At 38.2% G+C, this 21,677-nt stretch overlaps 1 pseudogene; it reads right to left on the reverse strand.

Annotated features, from left to right (window-relative positions):
- Positions 1–3,313: 3,313 nt before the first annotated feature.
- LOC145106045 (uncharacterized) lies at positions 3,314–20,550 on the reverse strand (annotated as a pseudogene).
- Positions 20,551–21,677: the final 1,127 nt, after the last annotated feature.

The raw sequence follows: 21,677 nt of genomic DNA on the forward strand, positions 1-21,677 counted from the left end.
TGATGAAATAGAAGAAGTTCTGAGCCCCCTCTAAGCAGCCTAGCTTGAAACTCCCTTCCTTCCTTGCAAGAATACACTATGGTGGTGAAATTAGCTCCTTCCCTCACTCTCTATGCTCTCTGGTTCGATAGGGTCTCTCAAGTGTGTGTGTGGCCGCCAATGAAGGCCATAAGGACCCTTAAATAGGGCACAGGCCCAAAGATTTAGGGTTTCTGTCCACAGCGCGGACTCGTCGAGTCGACTCACCGGCTCGTCGAGTCCATTCATTAATCCGAGTCATCAGTCGCGATCCTACTCGACGAGTTTAGGCGTCAACTCGTCGAGTCCCTCTTCTTAACTCAAAATAAATACTTAAATTATGATACCTGGAAATCCGAATGTTACAAAAAATCCATAAAGGCATGAAAATAAACTCCAAAAAGTGTAAAACTTTATATTTTGGTTCTAACAGAGGGTATCAGTGTCCAGAATGTTTATAGAGAATTTTTTAAGGTCATTTGTTATTTATTTGCAAGTTAAGTCTAAATAATAGGAAAAATTCAAAATAAATAGCAAAAAGTTCCAAAAATTCCCAAATTAATTTTTACAGGCTCTCATAATGTTACAAAAAGTTGGGAAAATATTGGTTTATGCCCTTGAGTCCTATGACCCAGTTTTGTAAATTCATGCTCTAATTTAATGAAAACTTATATGGGATCCTTATTTTGTGACTAAATCAGTTCTAGAATTTTTCAGATTTTATCTCACCTGGAAATGTTTATTTTGAATTTATGACCATTAAATTCTTATTTTTGTAGAAAAATAAGGATTTTGTTTAAGCACTTGGGGTTTCACAGAACATCTCTTAAAGACATGTGGTTTTATAAAAAAAATTTCATTCAGAATTAATTTGGAGCTAAATGAGGGTATTCAACCCCAACAAGTTTTGAAATGTAGCACTAACTAGTGCATGATCTTACATGAAAACAAGCTAGATGAGACTAAACTTTTGAAAAATCAGTTTTTGGTGCTAGACAAGGCTTGTATGTGCTCACCTTTGCTCTTGACTTTGGGTTGTCTTTATTTCCAGCCGCCATACGGTTCACCTTAAAGCCTTAAAGATGGACAAGGGCATGTTTATTGCAGCAGTTAGGAAGAACACCGACCTCTTTCTTTTTTCAATCGCTTGAATAAGGAGACCTACGTGTCGACCAGTGCCGGGGAAGAGATAGGGACCATGAAAGCATGGGATTTAATCAAATCTTTTCGGACAATTCCTCTTGTTTTCATAGAATTTTTTTATGAAAATCCCGATTACATTACTGCAGAACAAAATGAAATTTGAACATAGATCATCACTATTTACAGAACATGGAAAATGTTTTTGGTGGTGATCTACAAACATCAAGATCAAACAAAGGTTATTGGCAAGAACATGCCTTAGAAATTGAAAATAGAAGGAGGAATTGACTAAAATTTGTAGAAATTCGTTATGGGTCTTCAAGACTCAAGAGATGTATGATACATATCCTATAACGGACCCCACCCAATGAGATACGAGCCCCGCCCACACTCGTATAACGGGCCCCGCCCAATTAGATATAGGCCCTGCCCACACTCGTAAAATGGGCCCGCCCAACAAACGTACATATACAAGCACATACAAGTATCACACATACAACAAGTATATCAACATAACCAATCAAGGGTTGGATTTGGTGCCTTAGACCCGCTAAACCCAGTGACGAAACTCAACTCGAAAAGGTGAATGAAACGAATGATCCCTGACTGCTGGTCCTACCGCTCCCCGAGCTATCAATTGCCAAATAAAAAACTAATTAACATTTGGGATCTGCATCACAACCAAGAATCCCTACTTGGGGTAAAAAGACCATTTTAACCCTAACCTAGCTTGGTCCAAGAATGAAGCCCATAACCACAATCCAATGGACCCAAAAGTTAAACAATCCATCAAGGTCCAAAATATGGCCCAATTTCCAATTGGGACCAATCCCTTCACATGTGCCTTAGCCCAAGGCCCAATAATATTCTTGGCCCAAAAACTCCCAAAATCAGATGGCCCAACTAAACCCTAACCTTCTAAGCCCAAAACGAAGCCCAACATCGAATGGCCACCTGACTGAGTACCTGGGGCGTACTCAGCTTGTACGCTAAGTATACTGGCTCGAGGGCTTGTACGTTGCGCGTAAAAACAATATTCCACAACATACATCCCAATAAAAAAAAAGTATGTTAAACATCATAAAAATTAGAGTATGTCCCATAAACAGTATCCATACACTACAAGAAAAACGCGATTTTGCTAGGGAAGGTCGCTATGGAACGTATTTTCGTTGTTAATCTGCAATGGATCGTGCTATGGAATGTCGTTCCATAGCAATGTTGCTACCACATTGTGTATGGATTTTATTTCTGGTAGCGAGAATGGGACTTGCTAGGGAAAATGCTACCGACTCCATATCCGTTGGTATTATGCTACCGATAGTTCTATGGAACAAAAATTCGTAGCAATTTTCCAACGACATTTGTTACCAAATCACTTTCCGTTGTACTACTGCTATGGAATTCATTATCGTGGTTACTATGCAACGAAGTTTGTGATGGAAACCAATTCCATAGTTGAATTGCTAAGGAAGTACCATTCGTAGGTATTTGCTAGGGAATTCTGCTATGGAATATGATTTCGTTTACTTGTTTTGCTATGGAACAAAACGCGTAGCTAATTTGTGACGACATTTGTTGTGATGTTGTATGCTTAATTAATCTTCTTATACTATGGATGAATTATTATTATGATCAATGGAATTTGTAAGATATGGTTTGAATGAAATGTTTTTGAATTGGTAATATGTGTCATAAACTAATGGCTAAAAAATGTAAAAATGAATTATAAAGTAGATATTGCTGGCAAGCGGACTCGAACTTAAGCTTACGCTAGAAAAGGGCGCGGTTAAGCCAGTTGTGCTAATCAGGTTGTGTATAATTTCTTGAAAACATAGTATATAATGAATAATTAACAACTAATTCATTACAAACTTATTTTTAATTACATTAACCGGGCATGTTAAAGTATATAATCTATGTAGATTATTTTCCTTAATAACGAATTCATTACAAACTTATTTTTAATTACATTAACTATACTTCATCAAAAAAATAACATGGGTTTTACATATACTTCATCCTACTCAAACAACATAGCAAGAAAAAATGACTAAAATGCCCTTTTAACAGAATGATGTAACGCAAAACCAAAATAAAAGTATAGTAGTACTATACAACTTCATATACAATACAACAAGAACACTAATATTCAATGTCCAATCTATTATAAACCATTAATATTTTTAAGAAATATACAGAACCTACCATACTCTACATACCAACGACAAACCGTGCAATATCTTTGTCGATCCTCATCCTCTTCATGGCCTATTGCACATGCACCTTTAACAGAATGATGTGGGTCTTCACATTGGAATGTGATGTTATTCGTTGTAAGTCTATGAACAACATCAACAGCCCGCAACAACTCTTTGGTACTATCAACAACACCCGTGTACTCCCCATCATCTGGAACTACCCAACCAAAATAGGCATCAAGTAATTGTAAACCTACACATTAAAATATCCATCAATTAATACAATGTATCCTTTTCAATACAACACTAAATATTATACAACACAACGCAACTAAATACTAACCCCAAACTAAAAACATGCCTTAATTAAATATATATATAATTTAATTTACATATATACCATATATACGTACCTTCATCACATTGATGAGGCCCTCTTGAAATGTAGATCATTCCAAGGAAATAAATGGCCTCAAGATGATCTTCATTTGCTGCTTGTCTCAACAAATTCAATCCTAAATCAGAATTGCCATAATAAAAGCACTCATCCTGTTGACAGAATAACAATATCAATATATAACATCAATGTCACAAAATATTAATAAATGGTATAGATTACATATAATTAATGAAATTACACATACAATTCCTTGTCTGAACATGGCTTCAATGTTATTATGCAATGCACATGTGCGTATAAATGAATCAACATTCTGATTTTTGGGACCCATTCCTTCAATCATGTCAATGCATGCTGTTCTGAACTCTTGAGGATCACCCCCGCTTCATACATCTTCTTTAAACTTCAAAAATTTAAATACACAATAAATAACAAATAAATAAAGTTGTATTTCATCAAATATACATTCATTAGTTTATGTTTATTGAGAATTACCAAAGTCTTGCAAAGACGATGTCTATTGAAGGTCTCACCCTGGAAAGGCTTGATACGCTTCAGAAAGCGTGGAAAGCTAAATCCAAGATACATAGGGCCTTTCGAGATTCTCGCTAGAATCAGCCCTGTAGCTTACAAACTTAACTTACCCCGTGAACTCAGTAACATACATTCAACTTTCCACGTCTCGAACATGAAAAAGTGTCTGTCTGACGAGACTCTTGTAATCCCACTCGACGAGATCGAGATCAACGAGAGCCTCAACTTCGTGGAAGAACCTGTGGAGATCATAGACCAGGAGGTCAAGCAAACGAAACAAAGCCGTATCCCGATAGTGAAGGTTCGCTGGAACGCCAAGCGAGGACCTGAATTCACTTGGGAGCGAGAGGATCAGATGAAACTGAAATATCCTCGTCTTTTTTACTTAGTTATTTGTAACTACTTAATTTCGGGACGAAATTCCTTCTAATGGGGGGATGATGTGACAACCTGAAATTTCTATTCTATATAACCATTCACTTTAATAGAAGTCAGTCTTGTTTTTGCTAACTTTTCAGCTGTTTAGAGTCAGTTTGAGTGTTCTAAAGCCTAGTACTGCAAGAGATAACTGGAGAGAGGATACTCTAGGGTTTATTGTGCATCAATAAAGTCTCAAAACTCCAAGAGTTTGGAGTTTACGGCCCAAACATAGAGTTTACGGTCGTAAACTCTAAGGAGTATAAATATGACACTTAGTCATTTTATACACTTTTTTACCATTTCAAGCCTAGAAACTCATTCTCTCTCAAGTAGCATCCGATTTTCCTTCTTGATATTCAACTTTGTAAGTGTTTCTTGCCTTAATTAGTTGATATCCTTCATCATCTAGTGATCTTACATGATTTCATCCATGAAATCTCTTCATTTTGATAGATCTTCAAGTGTTCTTCATTTCACCAAGAACACACACTAGTGTTCTTGGACTTTAAACACCCTTACAAGCTTCTATATTGTAATTACTCTTACCTTAGCTTGTTATAGGCTTGATACACTTGTTAAACAACTAGAAAACATCAAGAAACATAAGATCATAAGTGTTTACGGCCAAGGCAATCTCCTTGGGCCGTAAAGTCTAATGAAAGGGCCATTGTGAGCCCTAGTCCCTTACTAAGCCTTGGATACAAGTAAAGATCACTTCCTTGTGGAGTATAGGACCTTAAACAAACAAAAGAACCAAGCACACATGAGTTTACGACCGTAAACTCATGAGGAATGGTCCATGGGCCGTAAACTCTAAAAGATGGTGCAATGGTGCCACAATCACTTCCTAAGGCTTGGACTTCATCATAGTATGCTTAACCTTGACTTGTAAGACCTTAAAACACCAAATGGTAGAAGTTACCATGGGTTTACGGCCGTAAACCCATTAGGACCGTAAACCCTAAACCGTAAACTCATGAAGAGTTTACCCTTGGACCGTAAAATCAAAAGCAAAGCCCTACAACCCCTAGATGCAATCCTTGGTGCTTATAGCACTTGAATCAAAGTGTTTTCCATGTTCTACGGTGTCTTAAATTGATTAATTAGTTGTTAAGTGACTAATTGGATACATATATGTGTTATTATATGTTAATTAGGATCTGTGTGTGTGTTCAAGTCTTCACTTGACACTTAGCATCCTATAACATCCGTTCATCCAAACCACTCACTACAGGTGAGTTCATACCCCTTAATCAACCTTTTAAAGGATTTTAAATGCTTTTATGGGGGGGGGGGAATACAAGTTGAACTATTATAGTTATTATATCAATCACATGTGATTAATAACTACCAAACAAGTGGATTTCTTACTTTTAAAACTGTGTTATCAAACAAACTACTTCAAACTGTTTTACAAACTCTTTTACATGTTAAATACTTTTATTAAACTCTTTTAAACTTATATTTTGTTAAATGTGTATCTATATGGACATAGTTATATAAGTAGGATTGAAAGGACTTAGGACTCATAGTTCACCTTACCTCATGTTCCTTGTTTGGTTGTGGACTTAGGGTATCGGTTGTTTGTCCGAAGGTCATTTGAATTCTAGTTATATATTATGTATATGTATATAGATATAAAAGTTCCTTCTTTCTATTCAATACCTTTGGGTAGCAAAGGTATACAAACATGTCCATACATGCAAACAACATTTCTAGTAAACTATAATAGGTATAGTTTAGGAAGTTACTAATACTATTACTAAAACAATGAAACATACAATGAGTCAGTTCATACATGAGCCAACACATACTATTATGAGAAACAGAGAGAACATACAATACAGCTAGTACATACTATACATTACACAAGAGAATACACTATTATGAGAAACAGAGAGAACATACCTACATACTAGACAGAGAGAGAACATACAATACAGCTAGTACATACTATACATTATACAAGAGAACATACTATTATGAGAAACAGAGAGAACATACATACATACTAGACAGAGAGAGAACATACAATACAGCTAGTACACACAATACATATACAAGAACACTACTACAGTTATGTGAGCCACGTAACGGGGCATGGCATCACCTTTCATGGCTCGTTTTGTATCCAGAATCTCCTTAAGTGGAGAGCATTGAGTTTGTGTATAGATCTATACTGCATTGACTATCCTATACCTTGCTGCTCGCTACACTGGGACTTGCAAGTCTACGGGTGCCAAACGTCATTCCTTCCGACGTCTTTCATCGTCGTGTTTTTAGTCGGTAGTATGGTACAGGCATATCACATGGTACTTTAAATAACAATTAGTTTAAGGTAGTTAGTACAGCAGTAGTTACTTAATACAACACTACAGTACTATTTTATTTCCCCATTGCATTCACTTTGTGATCTTCACACAATGAACAGTAATGTAAAAACTATATTTTTGGTTAATGATAGTCAGATTTGGGAAAATACATACTCTTACAAGAGACTTACATACAAACATTTGATGCCTTGGTAGAACGCTACTTTTAGTAGAAAACATAGGGTTTTCTAGGAGAGTTCAAACATCTTACAAATATTTACGAACATTTACAAACTTATACATCAAGTACTTACAAACACTTTCATACAAACACCGACACTAAAATACTTATGAACTCACCAGCTTTAAAGCTGATAAACTCTTTCAAAATAACTTGTATTCTCAGGTCATCAGTAGACAGGTACCGATGCCAGGCTTTTGAGAAGATGGAGCTCGTTCAAGACTCATCTCATATTTTGATTTACGTTTTTGGTGTCTTATAAACTTTATAGAACACACTTGTATGAAATTATATTATTAATGCAATGGATGATGTTGTTGCTTGTTTACTACTATGCATTGTTGTGATACTGTACATGACGTCCTCCACCCCCGAACGATTCCGCCGTTCCGGTTTTGGGGTGTGACAGATTGGTATTAGAGCATTGTTTATAGTGAATCGAGTATATCAACCCATAAAACATATACAAACTATAAACACAACGGGATTAAAATACTCTGACCAAGAGTTTATACTTTTAAAATAATAAAATATTTAACCAAGTATACATACCTGCATTCATACTAAAATCAGTGTCACTAGGACAGAACAAAAGTATTACGATTGTTGGGCAACACAATTAGACTTAGAGACATATAGTCAACCCTGGGAAGATATAGCCTGATCAACTATATTATCCGAGGAGTGACTAGCATGTGCCTAAGGATGGTTGTGAGGTTGCAACAAGTCTAAAAACTTACCAACACTATTACAATGAAAACAAAAGAACAGAACATAAACTTAAAATACTATAGGAGTATTTTGTATTACTATAATTACTTATCTGCGAATTAAAGATCTTTATTAGTATGTCAATAGCTACTAAGTAGATACGCTAAGGTTATATGTAACTAGGATGTCATAGACTTAGAATATGTGATCTTTGCTTTACTTCCTGTTCCTTGTATGGTTGTGGGCTTAGAGTTAGGGTCACTCATTTGAAGGTCTATCCTGTTTGGAGTACATATAACTGGTATGCACTAAACAAGTATTGAAGTAACTGATAAAGATCATCTTATAATTATCTAATTAGTGCGTCTATTTAGTTATATCTTATACCCCTTTTCTCGCGTAGATATCATGGCTGGATTCCATATCCCCGGAGACCCGTATTATCCCAACAACGGCAATGCAGGATGGCTGGGAGAAGAGCCAGAAGATGATCACCCAATCCCTTTGGATGATCACCAAGCTGAAGGCTTTTCTGATGGTTCTGACTCAGAGCCGGAAGTCAACAACCTACCCCCAGTAGCTTCAAACCCAAACCCTCATCCAACATTTCAAGGACTCACGCCTCTGTGGGCCACAAACTTGAACAGATGGAGGCAGGAACAGGGTCAACGCATTCCCTACAATGGCGACAGAAGGTTTTACAACCTCACCGAGGGAGGTTTAGTTGATCGTGTCCTGCCCATCATGGTCCGTAGGATTTCTCGGAACACCGAGCAAGGTCGAGCAACTATCGACCGAGTGGTGGAGATTGACGCCAACTCTGGCGTTAACACGGTCTGCATTCGCCAACTCGAGGTAGCTATGGAAAGGGTTAGGATAACCAATGGGACTCTGCAGCAGCAGCTAACTGCATCCCAAGCTGAAGTCAGGGAACTTCAAGCTCAGCAAGTAAGATCCGAAAGGAGCATGAGAGACATAGAGCGCCTTCTGTCAGAGTCAAGAAATCACTCTAGTAGTTCTCGTCGCAGATAGAGTCTCATCGACTTCTCTTTTAGATATAACCTAGTTTATGTAAAAACTCTAGTCTAATTTCCTATCTTTGTTCAAACTTGGACCTGTTAGGTCTTGATTAGGTCGTAGTTCTGTCAAAATTTTCCCATTTTGGGTTTGATGTAAGACCTACTTCTAGGTCATTTTTCCCGAAATTGTTACATCTGTAATACCAGTATTATTGACAGATATCTAATCTCATGGAAATTATTATCCAAATGCTATCGTCTTTTAGTACTTGATCTACATTCAATCGTGCTATTCAATTGTGCTGTTGGGCTATGAAGAGTTAGTCCATGAGTCACTCTCATTAATTATCCTTATTAAATTCTTATCAATGTCTTCATCTTTCTAAACCTATAGTTAAAAGATGCCTCCACGCCGATCAACGAGAAGCGATCCTCTGGTAACTGCAACACCACCTGCTCCTCAAATCGATACGGCAACTCTGAATGCTGCTGTAGCTGCGACTGTGGCTACAGCCATGGCTCAATATCATTCCACCAACGCCAGTGGTACGGAAACGCCTGTTCATTCGACCCATGGTGAAGCCCCTGTGCGCTTGAGAGAGTGCTCCTATAAGGACTTCACCAACTGCAAGCCACTGTCCTTTAAAGGGACTGGCGGAGTCATTGCCCTCTCGTAATGGTTTGAAAAGACAGAGTCGATCTTCGAGATCTGCTCATGCCCGGAAGGAAGCAAAGTCAAATTTGCTTCGTGCACCTTCGAGGCAAAAGCCCTGACATGGTGGAATAGCCATGTCAAGTCACTATCTCTCATAGTGGCTAATGTTATGGGCTGGGAAGCTCTGAGGGAGCTAATGATTGAAGAATACTGCCCGAGGGGCGAAATTCAAAAGCTGGAGCAGGAACTGTGGAGCCTAACCATGAAGGGCTCCGACATAGTCTCCTATACCGCCAGATTCTGCGAGCTGGTGGCCCTCTGTCCCAACATGGTTCATACAGAGGGAAAGAAGATAGAGAGATACATATGGGAGCTGCTGCCTCCATTTCAAGGGAATGTCCTGGCTTCAAACCCCACTACATTCGATAGTGCCAAGAGGTTGGCACAGAGGCTCATTGACCATGGGGCCCGTACCCCAGCAGCAACATCAACCCTAGCCATCTCAGAACCCTCCAAAGCCACTGACAACAAGCAGAAATTCTGGGATTGCCAAGAAGAAGAAGAAGGCTGCCAAAAAGCAGCAGGTCGTGGCAATTCATACTGCGATAGCACCTACCGCTGCTACTCTGGTAAAGCAGTATGCTGGAAGTTTGCCAAAGTGCAACATATGCAACTTCCACCACACAGGAGCCTGCCGGGAAATGCAGTGCTCTAACTGCAACAAGAAGGGCACACTGCCCGTTTCTGCAAAGCTCCGGCAAGGCCAGTCAACCAAGTCCCCGGCGCTGCGGGCCAAGCTTGCTACCATTGTGGTGAAGTGGGCCACTACAAGAGGAACTGCCCTAAGGCAGGGAATGCCGGTGGAGTGGGAAGGGTTCTGGCCATAGGCCACGAGGAAGCGGTTGCCGACCCCACAGTGGTTACTGGTGCGTTTCTCCTCGATAACTCTTATGCATGCATAATATTTGATAGTGGAGCGGAGAGGAGTTTCGTGAACCAAAAATTTGCTCATTTACTTAAGCAAAAATCACGAGCACTTAAAGAACCGTTCACTGTAGAAATGGCTAATGGCAAGACAGAGAGCACTACCAGTATATACATAAGGTGTACCCTAACTCTAGATAGCCATTCATTTTCGATCGACCTCATGCCGGTCTCAATTAAAAGTTTCGACGTCATTATCGGCATGGATTGGTTGAGTCTTCATCGTGCCGACATCATGTGTTATGAAAAGTATGTTCGCCTTAATCTGCCGTCTGGCGAAACTCTGGTAGTTTATGGCGACAAACCCGACACAAACCTTCGTATCATCTCGAGCATTCAAGCCTAGAAATTCTTGCGAAAGGAATGTCGCACATTCCTTGCTCATGTGGTAGATGTGAGCCAAGAAACGAAAGACGTTAAGAACATTCCAATAGTACGCGACTTTCCCGATATCTTTCCAGAAGAACTCCCAAGATTACCTCCGCAACGTCAAGTCGAGTTTAGAATCGACTTAGTTCCAGGGGCTACCCCCGTAGCCAAATCGCCCTATCGTCTAGCACCTGCAGAGATGCAAGAACTGTCCGGTCAACTTAACAAACTGCTCAGCAAGGGCTTTATAAGACCACGCTTCTCACCCTGGGGAGCTCCAGTCTTGTTCGTCAAGAAGAAATACGGATCGTTTCGTATGTGCACCGACTACAGGGAGCTCAACAAACTGACCGTCAAAAATCGTTATCCTCTGCCTCGTATAGACGATTCATTTGATCAACTCCAAGGGGCGAACTTCTTTTCAAAAATCGATCTAAGATCCGGATATCACCAACTACGAGTGCTAGCGGAGGATGTCCCGAAGACAACCTTCCGAACTCGTTATGGGCACTACGAATTCGTAGTGATGCCGTTCGGATTAACAAACGCGCCCGCAGTATTCATGGATTTAATGAATAGGGTGTGTCGTCCTTACTTGGATCAGTTCGTCATCGTCTTCATCGATGACATACTTATCTACTCTCGTAGTAAGGAAGAGCATAGTCAACATCTGCGACTAGTCTTAGAAACGTTGCGTTCGGAGAAGCTCTATGCAAAGTTCTTGAAATGCGAATTTTGGATCCGAAGAGTCGAATTCTTAGGGCACGTGGTTAGAAAAGAGGGAATACACGTGGAACCTTCCAAAATCAAAGCCATTGAGAGCTGGTCAGCACCGAAGACGCCTACCGGAATTCGTCAATTTGTAGGCCTCGCTGGCTACTATCGCAGGTTCATTCAGAACTTCTCCCAAATTGCGAAACCTCTTACAACACTGACCCAGAAGGTCGTAGCCTTTGACTGGGAAGAGAAGTAGGAGAGAGCGTTCCAAACGCTCAAGAGAGCCTTATGCACCGCACTAATACTATCCCTCCCCGAAGGGATAGAAGACTTCGTTATCTATTGCGATGCGTCAAATCAAGGGCTCGGCTGTGTTCTGATGCAACGAGGTAAGGTCATCGCCTATGCCTCGAGACAGCTGAAGACACACGAGGTCAACTACACCACTCACGATCTTGAGCTAGGAGCAGTTGTGTTTGCTCTGAAGATCTGGAGACACTACCTATACGGTACGAAGAGCACGATCTTTACAGACCACAAAAGCCTACAACATATATTCGACCAGAAGGAGCTCAACATGAGACAACGACGGTGGGTCGAGCTACTTAGTGATTACGAATGCAAAATTCGTTATCATCCGGGTAAAGCCAACGTAGTAGCTAACGCCCTAAGTCGGAAAGAATACTCTGGTCGTAGAGTCAAGTCATTGACTATGACTATCCATTCAGACTTGTCCATGCAAATTAAGGAGGCTCAGCTCGACGCTTTGAAACCTGAAAATGTGGCGAGTGAATCCCTAAGAGGGATGGATCAGAACTTGGAAGTCAAAGGTGGCGGAGCCTTATATTTCATGGATCGGATCTGGACACCAAAACACGGTGGTTTCAGAGACTTGGTCATGACAGAGGCGCACAACACTCGTTATTCCGTCCACCCAGGTTCAGATAAGATGTATCTGGATCTTAAAAAGCTATACTGGTGGCCTAACATGAAAGCAGAGATTGCTACCTTCGTGAGTAAATGCCTTACTTGCGCCAAGGTCAAGGTCGAATACCAGAAACCCTCAGGTCTACTACAGCAGCCGGAGATACCGGAATGGAAGTAGGAGCGGATCACTATGGACTTCATAACCAAGTTGCCCAAGACAACGGGTGGACTTGATACCATATGGGTCATCGTAGACAGATTGACCAAGTCCGCACACTTCCTGCCTATCAAAGAAACTGACAAGATGGAGAAGCTTACAAGAACCTACATTCGGGAGATTGTACGACTACACGGTGTTCCCATATCCATTATCTCAGACAGAGATAGTAGATTCACTTCGAGGTTCTGGCAGTCGCTACAAAGTTCCTTAGGAACTAGGCTGGACATGAGTACAGCCTATCATCCACAGACCGACGGACAAAGTGAGAGGACTATCCAAACCTTGGAGGACATGTTGCGAGCCTGTGTGATCGACTTTGGAAAGGCATGGGATACTCATTTACCCCTTGTTGAGTTTTCTTACAACAATAGTTACCACACGAGCGTAAAGGCTGCTCCATTTGAAGCCCTCTATGGCCGAAAGTGCAGATCCCCTCTGTGCTGGGCTGAGGTGGGTGACACCCAGTTAGCTAAAGGACGAGTTCCTGACAGCACTCTCATAGGTCCGGAGCTCATTCGGGAAACGACAGAGAAGATCGTTCAGATTCGTGAACGATTGAAAGCCTCTAGAGACCGACAGAAAAGCTACGCAGATAAACGAAGGAAACCGTTGGAATTCCAGGTGGGCGACCGTGTTCTATTGAAGCTCTCACCCTGGAAAGGCTTGATACGCTTCAGAAAGCGTGGAAAGATAAATCCAAGATACATAGGGCCTTTCGAGATTCTCGCTACAATCGGCCCTGTAGCTTACAAACTTAACTTACCCCGCGAACTCAGTAACATACATTCTACTTTCCACGTCTCGAACATGAAAAAGTGTCTGTCCGACGAGACTCTTGTAATCCCACTCGACGAGATCGAGATCAACGAGAGCCTCAACTTCGTGGAAGAACCTGTGGAGATCATAGACCAGGAGGTCAAGCAAACGAAACAAAGCCGTATCCCGATAGTGAAGGTTCGTTGGAACGCCAAGCGAGGACCTGAATTCACTTGGGAGCGAGAGGATCAGATGAAACTAAAATATCCTCGTCTTTTTACTTAGTTATTTGTAACTACTTATTTGCTTAAACTCTAATTTCGGGACGAAATTCCTTCTAACGGGGGGATGATGTGACAACCCGAAATTTCTATTCTATACAACCATTCACTTCAATAGAAGTCAGTCTTGTTTTTGCTAACTTTTGAGCTGTTTAGAGTCAGTTTGAGTGTTCTAAAGCCTAGTACTGCAAGAGATAACTGGAGAGAGGATACTCTAGGGTTTATTGTGCATCAATAAAGTCTGAAAACTCCAAGAGTTTGGAGTTTACGGCCCAAACATAGAGTTTACGGCCGTAAACTCTAAGGAGTATAAATATGACACTTAGTAATTTTATACACTTTTTTACCGTTTCAAGCCTAGAAACTCATTCTCTCTCAAGTAGCATCCGATTTTCCTTCTTGATATTCAACTTTGTAAGTGTTTCTTGCCTTAATTAGTTGATATCCTTCATCATCTAGTGATCTTACATGATTTCATCCATGAAATCTCTTCATTTTGATAGATCTTCAAGTGTTCTTCATTTCACCAAGAACACACACTAGTGTTCTTGGACTTTAAACACCCTTACAAGCTTCTATATTGTAAGTACTCTTACCTTAGCTTGTTATAGGCTTGATACACTTGTTAAACAACTAGAAAACATCAAGAAACATAAGATCATAAGTGTTTACGGCTAAGGCAATCTCCTTGGGCCGTAAACTCTAATGAAAGGGCCATTGTGAGCCCTAGTCCCTTACTAAGCCTTGGATACAAGTCTAGATCACTTCCTTGTGGAGTATAGGACCTTAAACAAACAAAAGAACCAAGCACACATGAGTTTACGGCCGTAAACTCATGAGGAATGGCCCATGGGCCGTAAACTCTAAAAGATGGTACAATGGTGCCACAATCACTTCCTAAGGCTTGGACTTGATCATAGTATGCTTAACCTTGACTTGTAAGACCTTAAAACACCAAATGGTAGAAGTTACCATGGTTTTACGGCCGTAAACCCATTAGGACCGTAAACCCTAAACCGTAAACTCATGAAGAGTTTACCCTTGGACCGTAAACTCAAAAGCAAAGCCCTACAACCCCTAGATGCAATCCTTGGTGCTTATAGCACTTGAATCAAAGTGTTTTCCATGTTCTAGGGTGTCTTAACTTGATTAATTAGTTGTTAAGTGACTAATTGGATACATATATGTGTTATTATATGTTAATTAGGATCCGTGTGTGTGTTCACGTCTTCACTTGACACTTAGCATCATATAACATCCGTTCATCCAAACCACTCACTACAGGTGAGTTCATACCCCTTAATCAACCTTTTAAAGGATTTTAAATGCTTTTATGGGGGGGGAATACAAGTTGAACTATTACAGTTATTATATCAATCACATGTGATTAATAACTACCAAACAAGTGGATTTCTTACTTTTCAAACTGTGTTATCAAACAAACTACTTCAAACTGTTTTACAAACTCTTTTACATGTTAAATACTTTTATTAAACTCTTTTAAACTTATATTTTGTTAAATGTGTATCTATATAGATATAGTTATATAAGTAGGATTGAAAGGACTTAGGACTGATAGTTCACCTTACCTCATGTTCCTTGTTTGGTTGTGGACTTAGGGTATCGGTTGTTTGTCCGAAGGTCGTTTGAATTCTAGTTATATATTATGTATATGTATATAGATATAAAAGTTCCTTCTTTCTATTCAATACCTTTGGGTAGCAAAGGTATACAAACATGTCCATACATGCAAACAACATTTCTAGTAAACTATAATAGGTATAGTTTAGGAAGTTACTAATACTATTACTAGAACAATGAAACATACAATGAGTCAGTTCATACATGAGCTAACGCATACTATTATGAGAAACAAAGAGAACATACAATACAGCTAGTACATACTATACATTATACAAGAGAACACACTATTATGAGAAACAGAGAGAACATACCTACATACTAGACAGAGAGAGAACATACAATACAGCTAGTACATACTATACATTATACAAGAGAACATACTATTATGAGAAACAGAGAGACCATACATACATACTAGACAGAGAGAGAACATACAGTACAGCTAGTACACACAATACATATACAAGAACACTACTACAGTTGTGTGAGCCACGTAACGGGGCATGGCATCACCTGTCATGGCTCGTTTTGTATCCAAAATCTCCTTAAGTGGAGATCATTGAGTTTGTGTATAGATCTATACTGGATTGACTATCCTACACCTTGCTGCTCGCTACAGTGGGACTTGCAAGTCTACGTGTGCCAAACGTCATTCCTTCCGACGTCTTTCATCGTCGTGTTTTTAGTCGGTAGTATGGTACATGCATATCACATGGTACTTTAAATAACAATTGGTTTAAGGTAGTTAGTACAGCAGTAGTTACTTAATACAACACTACAGTACTATTTTATTTCCCCATTGCATTCACTTTGTGATCTTCACACAATGAACAGTAATGTAAAAACTATATTTTTGGTTAATGATAGTCAGATTTGGGAAAATACATACTCTTACAAGAGACTTACATACAAACATTTGATGCCTTGGTAGAAGGCTACTTTTAGTAGAAAACATAGGGTTTTCTAGGAGAGTTCAAACATCTTACAAACATTTACAAACATTTACAAACTTATACATCAAGTACTTACAAACACTTTCATACAAACACCGACACTAAAATACTTATGAACTCACCAGCTTTAAAGCTGATAAACTCTTTCAAAATAACTTGTATTCTCAGGTCATCAGTAGACAGGTACCGATGCCAGGCTTTTGACAAGATGGAGCTCGTTCAAGACTCATCTCATATTTTGATTTACGTTTTTGGTGTCTTATAAACTTTACAGAACACACTTGTATGAAATTATATTATTAATGTAATGGATGATGTTGTTGCTTGTTTACTACTATGCGTTGTTGTGATACTGTACATGACGTCCTCCACCCCCGAACGATTCCGCCGTTCCGGTTTTGGGGTGTGACAACTTTGATACTCTTGGGCTTTATAGTCAATAGTTTTACATTTTGACGTAAAAAACACAAAAAAACATCCCGGGGCGAAGCCCGGGCTTTCGTCCTAGTTTACATTTATGTATTTATATTAAACCAAATTACAAATTAACTTCATCTGAAAAAAACATTAAACACAAAAACATCTAGTCATTATCTTCTTCCTCCTCTTCTTCTTCATCCTCTTCTACTTCATTGCTCGATGTACTATACTCATAACTACCCTCGCTGTCAGGAATGCCATCATCGTCGTCCTCATGAATTTCACCTTCTTCATCTATACTATTTTCATTATCTGAACCGTTGCTTGACATTTCGTGATCATCATAATTATTTGTATCGGCTGCACTTGGTATAATGATTTCATTTGATTCAACTTCATCTTCTTGGAAAGCAACGTCTTTCTGAGGATGATTTTCATCCGTCCAACCACGAGGTTTAACTTTTAAATACAGCCCACCAATCTGAGTTGTTTGTTTTCGAACTTGGGTAAGGAATGTAACACACTTGAGTGGCTTGCATGGCTAAAACAAATGGCTCGAACTTGTTGTATTTTCTTTTAACGTTTATCTCGACCAAGTTATATTGTTTGTGAACCTTAACTCCTATGTTAGGTGTTGGATCGTACCAATGACATTTAAACAAAACCGTGGTTTTAATTGGGTAACCAGGGTACTCGACTTCTAAAATTTCCTCTACCTTACCATAATAATCACCTCCTTGGCTACTAACACACAATCCGCTATTGGTTGTTGATTTGTTCAGACTATGAGCTTCTGTGTGAAACTTGTAACCATTGACAAAGTATACACTATATGATTTCACTTTTTTGAATGACATTTTGGAAAAGTCAGATATATACTTGTTGTTTATCGGGATCTTACGTGCCTAAATGAAAAATGGTAAAACACTTAATTAGAGTTAATTATAACCATAACAAAAAATAATAAATTTTAAAAAATACAAAAATAACACCCACATAGTGTTGAAACCATACTGCAAAGTTATTCTCAACTTCAGCTGCAAGGACCTGTTCATCTATATCCCCCATAAGTTCATCCAAAATTTCTTCAAATATTATGTATCACCATTTGAATAACATTTTGAAGTTACTATGAATGTAATAAACAAAATCATGCATGTTATTGTTATTAATTCATAGCAATTACACAACAAATGATTATTATAATTAAAAGTGATGCATATGTTACGTACCTGATGTAATGCTTGATCTTATGTTCGTTAAGGAGTATGTAAGTTTGGGCAGCATGCACTTCCTTATCAGACATCATTCTATTCGTGAATCTTCCATAATGACGCCCAAGATATGAAAATATATCTAACATGTCGTTGTTAGCATCCGCTTGCTCATCTCCTCCTCCATCATCATTTCGAGGCAACTTTCTATTACGTGTGGGGACACCAGTCTCGAAATAATGAGAGCAAAATATTGATGCTTCACGTAGCAAGTACGCGTTAACAACAGACCCTTCCACTTGAGCTTTATTTTTCACATCTTTTTTCAACTGATTTAGATACCTATAGTGAAGATTATTTAAATCAGCTTACAAAAATAGCAACATACATTATGATGTACCATACAAACCTTTCAAATGGATACATCCACCGATAGTGGACAGGACCGGCTATCTTCGCTTCGTATGGCAAATATACTGGTAAATGTTCCATGGAGTTAAAAATACCAGGGACAAAGATGGTCTATAATTTACATAGTATTATTGGGATCTCGGTTTCAATCCTTTCCATGTCTTTTGTTGTGATTGATGTTGCTGTTAATGTTTTGAAGAAAATACTCAACTCTGTTAATGCTTCCCACACTTGTTTTGGCAACATCTCACGTAATGCAATTGGCATCAATATTTGCATAAAAACATGACAATCGTGGCTTTTCATTCCGAACAGTGTACACCCTGTTAAATCAACACACCTCCCCAAATTAGAAACATAACCATCGGGGAAACGCAATTTCTCCACCCATTGGCATATGGATTTCTTTTGATTCTTGTCCAGAGTGTAGTATGCTCTTTCATTATCTTCGAATCCTTTTCTCTTACTACAATAGAGCTTCAGATCTCTTCTGGCTACTACATTGTCCTTCGTCTTCCCTTTGACATCCATTACAGTGTAAAAAAAGTTTTCAAATATATTTTTCACAATATGCATAACATCAAAATTATATCTAATGAGGTTTGTTTTCCAATATGGTAAATCCCAAAATATGCTTTTCTTTTTCCAACCATGATCGCCACATCTTTTGTTTACATCATCAGAATTTAGTTCAATCATTTTTACCAAACCTAATTGTTCAATCTCCCTTAAAGTTTGTTCACCATTCTTACTTGGAGGAGGACCTTCTATCACTTCACGATTCTTCTTGAACTTATTTCTATCCTTTCTATATGGGTGATTTACCTGTAGAAATCTTCTATGGCAGTCAAACCATGACATCTTATTACCATTCTTTAGTCTGAATGCTTGTGTATGCTTCCCACAATGAGGACATACTAGCTTACCTGCTGTAGACCATCCGGACAACATTGCATATGTTGGAAAATCGCTTATTGTCCACATCAAAGCTGCTCTTAGATGAAAATTTTGTTTTAAAGATATATCATATGTTACTACGCCTTCTTCCCATAATTGCTCCAACTCTGCAACAACTAGTTGAAAAAATTATTACATCTATTTTATGCTTAGGGTTTGACGGTCCTTGCACAAGTGTGATAAAAAAAATGCAAGACTCTTTCATGCACATAGAAGGTGGCAAGTTATAAGGTGTTATAATAATAGGCCAAGATGAATATTGTTTTCCAAATGCTCCATGTGGTGCAAACCCATCTGTACTTAGGCCTAATCTTACATTACGTACTTCTGCTGCAAATGAAGGATGCCTTTTTTTCAAACTGCTTCCAAGCTTCTGAATCAGATGGATGACACATTACTCCAACATCATGTCCATGATTCACGGATTGCCATCGCATGGAAGCGGTTGTGGCTTGAGAAGCATACAGTCTCTTCAACCTTGGAGTCAAAGGAAAGTAATGCATTTTCGTGAAGGATACGCGAGAACATCTGACCAAATTTTTTGACCGTTTGTACCTATCTGCATTGCAAAATTTACACCGATAAAGATCTTTGTCTTGCCTCCAATATATCATACATCCATACCTACAGCAGTCAATCATCTCCATAGGAAAACCTAGTGCTTGTATTAACTTTTTGCTCTTGTATAAACTACCTACCATATTATTCTCCTCCGGTAACACATCATTTATCAACTGGCAGATAGCGTCATAAATTTGCTCAAGTATGCGATACTCTGATTTTATATTCAATAGTCTAGTTACAGCAGATAGTTGTGTCACTTTTTTACATCCAGACCACAATTCTTTATCGGCTGCATCTAGCATATCAAAGAATTTTTTATCTAGTGCATTTGGCCCCTCTTTAGGATCACTATTATTTAAATCAGGAGCCATTGCATCTATGACCATTTCTCTATAAGAACATGCACCTTCAATAAAATTTGTTTTTGAATCATCCACCCCTAAATAACGTATTGTCATCATCAATTGATGTTTCGCCATGTTTATCCCAGAACCAATATTCCTCAACAAAACCAAACTTGTACAAATGATGCTTAACAGTATCAACTTCTGTATATGGTATGTTACGACATTTTATGCATGGGCATTTGATTTTATCTTCGTTCATAAACCTATGTTGACTGGTAGCAAAATCTATAATTTTTTTCACTTCTTGTACGAAAACAAGCGATATACAACTACTACTATCTTTTCTTTCATTCATCCATTTTCTACTTGGATTGTTCATTGTCTTAAATCTGTAAAGTATAAATTTAAATAACACAATATTAATTGTATGTTCATTAATGTTGATTTGAATTCATATATGACATTTGAAGTAAATATATAGTTACCATACAAACATCGCAAAGGTACCTTAACAACGACTCGTTTCACAAAGCTAATGACCGAATGTTGAACAAATCTTCAAAGTTTTCTAATTTGAATGGTTGAATAACTTTTATAATTGGACAAAGGCTTAGAATATTAGTAGAATGGTTTAATTGAGATCAGACACTTGCAGAACACATATTCAAACAAAGTGTGTATCGATTAGGGAACCTTCGACAACCCTTGATTTCAATGTGTTGGATGGATACTAGGTCATATTATTGGGTCGATATTATTCAATATCAGGTTAAAACCCATGTAGTATACGGGTAATTATAAATTTAAATAACATTCATAATAAATATAGATATAGATCTACTTAAAATATTATATATATATATATATATATATATATATATATATATATATATATATATATATATATATATATATATATATATATATATATATATATACAGTTTTTTCCTTAATAACGACTTGATTAAACACTTTTTTTTTATTTCCATAGCAAAAATGGCCCCTTCAATTTAGAGATTGCAAATAGACCAAAGTGCCATTGAAATCTATCCAACTAGGTCACAATGAACTTTTTGTTAGTAAAATGAAAAAGACAAAAATAACATACATATCAAAACTAACATATATATATATATATATATATATATATATATATATATATATATATATATATATTAACATTTAATAAAGTTATAAGTATGTATTCCCATTACACCAAAATAAACAAACAATATGCATCACTAATTGTGTGAATCAAA

Source organism: Lactuca virosa, chromosome 4, assembly GCF_052849685.1.
Source record: "Lactuca virosa cultivar CGN04683 chromosome 4, Lactuca_virosa_CGN04683_v6, whole genome shotgun sequence".
NCBI classification, from domain to species: domain Eukaryota; kingdom Viridiplantae; phylum Streptophyta; class Magnoliopsida; order Asterales; family Asteraceae; genus Lactuca; species Lactuca virosa.